Source organism: Cebus imitator, unplaced genomic scaffold (genome assembly GCF_001604975.1).
Source record: "Cebus imitator isolate Cc_AM_T3 unplaced genomic scaffold, Cebus_imitator-1.0 Scaffold308, whole genome shotgun sequence".
Classification (NCBI taxonomy): domain Eukaryota; kingdom Metazoa; phylum Chordata; class Mammalia; order Primates; family Cebidae; genus Cebus; species Cebus imitator.
Genome location: NW_016107623.1, coordinates 2534228 through 2537398, shown reverse-complemented (window position 1 = coordinate 2537398; position 3171 = coordinate 2534228). Strand labels below are relative to the sequence as shown.

The 3171-nt window shown below is 37.4% G+C and overlaps 1 non-coding gene across 1 annotated transcript; it reads right to left on the bottom strand.

The window, feature by feature from the left end:
- Positions 1 to 1090: 1090 nt before the first annotated feature.
- LOC119467599 lies at positions 1091 to 1194 on the bottom strand. The gene has a single exon (XR_005196139.1). It is a non-coding gene; the product is annotated as a U6 spliceosomal RNA (small nuclear RNA).
- Between the last annotated feature and the right edge of the window lie 1977 nt (positions 1195 to 3171).

Genomic DNA, 3171 nt, shown 5'->3' with positions numbered 1-3171 from the left:
TTTAAAAATGTAAATATCACCAAAAAAAAATCTCATATTTTAAGAAAGTTTACAAATTTGTGTTGGGCTGCATTCGAAGCCATCTTGGGCTACACGTGGTTCATGAACCACAAATTGGACAAGCTTGTTCTATAGCTTACCAACAAGCAGACCTAAAGAAAGATGAAATATAGCTCATTTTAAAGGGAAAATAAATCAGACTAGTGTACAAAAGTTTAATCTACTGAAGAGTCAAGTGCGTCTGTTGAAATAAACTGATAATGAACAGATTAATTGGAGGAAAGGCACACAGATTAATATGCACAGGAGGGAGCGGTACAAAATTTGAGACTCCAAGGACCAGATAGCTGAAGCTTAAATAGCATAAAGGAATAGGAGCTTGAAGCACTGGGGGAAGTAGCAACAAGCTAGGGGAGGGAAAGGGGAGGAGCCCAGTGAGGAGCAAAGACTGTCTTATTCAGATAAAAGTTGTTTTGGAGCAACATCCAAAAGAATAGGTGATAGCCTGTCTGTCTGCAGTGATGAATTAATCTCTGTTGATTAACCTTTCCTGATCGTTTGATGAATTCCCTAGGGAAAGGATTCTAGACCATTCTGTTCCTTTTGGAAGAACTTCCCTCAGTCAGATAAGGGAGCTTCAGAGAAGGCCCCTTCCTGCACTTCAGAAGAGAAGTTGTGGGAGGAACAGAAGGTCAGAGAGAAACATTGGTTCTGAGGCTTCTTTCTGAAGCATTTCAATCTCCTTTGTTTAAAGCACTCAGTATGTCAAAGAGCCATGTTTTGGGGTGTCATTTTCTGAGCCCCAGTGTTAAATTACTTTTGTCAGATTGTTGACCTTACAATGTTGAAGAATGTCATCTTCCTAAAACATACACAAAAATAGCCCAGAAGGATGGCATACTATCTATCTAGCCAAGCATCCAGCCCTGTGCGTAACTGCTGGATGCTTAGTAGGTACTTTATAAATATTGAAGGAACGGCCCTTTAGACTTCTTTTGCTTCAGTGATATCAAATGTGTATTACTTATAGAAAATTTGTAGAAAAGATAAAGAGACTAAAGGTGTTCAAATGCGTTTCCTTTTTTTTTTTTTTTTAATTGAACACTTCATGAACTTTCATGTCATTCTTACACGGGGACAGTGCTAATCTCCGTATTGTTCCAATTTTAGTGTACGTGCTGCCAAAGCGAGCACTGCTTCTTTCTCTAAACATCTTACAGCAGTTTAAAAAATCTTGGCACACCATTTAGTATCTCTCCTAGTGCTGTCCAGGAGATAGTAATTAATCCCAATTTACCACAAGTGTCAATATCCCATTGTTAAGTGGTTTTAAGAATTATTTAATAAAAACTCAGAGATATAAACAAAGAGGATGGAAAATGATTTACATACAACTGTCTATCCGTGACCCGACTTAATGTCACTTCCCTCCTTAAGTTGCTGTGGGAAATGTTCTTTCATTTACTGGTGCCACTAGCAATTCCAAGAACAAAGTTTGAACTATGATTCCTATTAGTTTATGTGTGTTTATCTAAGCTCAAACAATTTTTTAATTAAATGTTTTTGTGTCCTATACCTACTCATTTATGATTAAATGGTCCATCTGGATGAAGTCAAGTAGGATATAAAGCTTTTGACCCAATGTGAAGTGTCCAAATGGTCAAACAAGGCAGTGACAACGTCCTTTGGATTGGATTTAATCCGGCTTTATTGGCTTGGATTCTGTACCTAGAAAGCTTTGCCACTAGCATTTAGGCATTTAGGCACACAAAAAAGAGGAATTTTAGTAGCTNAAGAATAATCAGGAAAGAGAATGCTAGAAAAACTAATGAAGCTTCAGACATCCTAAGGAAAACCAATGATAGATAGTCTCTCTTGCTAAAATTAATACTTAAGAAAGGAGAGGAAGCCCGTGGGGTGGTGGGGGGAAGCCACACAAGAATGCAAAGATGAATTTGTATACCATGCCTTTCAGCTATAAGACTTATAAAAAGAAGAAATTAGGAGAAAAAGGAAAATGTCCTGGACAACTATTCTAAAAAACATTATCTTATAAATGTACTGAAATGTTTAACTCGGCATGAAATAATTGAGATGTTTGTTATTGTTTTGTAAAGATGCTACATAAGGGAGCAAACAGTATTTCAGAGAAGATTTCTCTTCACCTGGGCACATTGCCTAAAGAGCTACAAATTATCAACATATATTATTCTAAATGGGATTTGGAAAAGAAGAAATTATGTGGATTAAATTCCAAGTGAAATTAAGATTACTGTGGGAGAGAAATTGCTGAATACTGGTCTATTTCACCTACTTTCTTAATTAGCATTTGTATTTGACCTCTTTGTCATATTTATACATTTTTTATTAGGCTTTTCCAAAAAAAAAATTGAGAGTTTTTATGATTTTGACAGTTCAACCTTTATAGTCCAAGCAAAAGTGATAAGCTTTTTCAAGCGTGTGTTGTTACTAAGGTCTTAGAGAAAATAAATCCAGTCATTTGATACAAGAGCAGGGAAATAGGAGTCATCTTTCTAAATCAAACCAGCTATTCATAAACCTATTTATTATCTCATTTTATTCTACAATTACCCTACATATCTGGTTTTTGAAGTGTGAATAGGAAGTTATTCTGTGCATACCAGTATATTATTTCTTAGCGCGCCATTCCTTCCTTCTTTTTTCTTTTTTTTGATGGAGGCTCACTGTTACCCAGGCTGGATTGGAGTGCAGTGGTGCAATCTTGACTCAGTGCAACCTCTGCCTCCCGGGTTCAGACAACTCTCCTGCCTCAGCCTCCCGAGTAGCTGGGATTACAGGCATGGCTCACCATGTCTGGCTAATTTTTTTATTTTTAGTAGAGATGGGGTTTTACCATGATGTTCAGGCTGGTCTTGAACTGACCTCAAGCAATCTGGCTAATTATTTTTAGTAGAGATGGGTTTTCAGTGTGTTGTTCAGGCTGGTCTTGAGCTGACCTCAAGCAATCCACCTACTTTGGCCCCCTAAAGTGCTGGATTTATAGGTGAGCGCCATCGCGCCCAGCCATCTTTTTCTTTTTTTGATGATACAAGTGCTAAATGAATTAGTTGCCTTAGTTTTTTCTAAAGTCCCTTTCTGAAGAAAGCTGCCTCACCTATAGTCATTGAAGAAAGAAAGGGATCTGGCCCA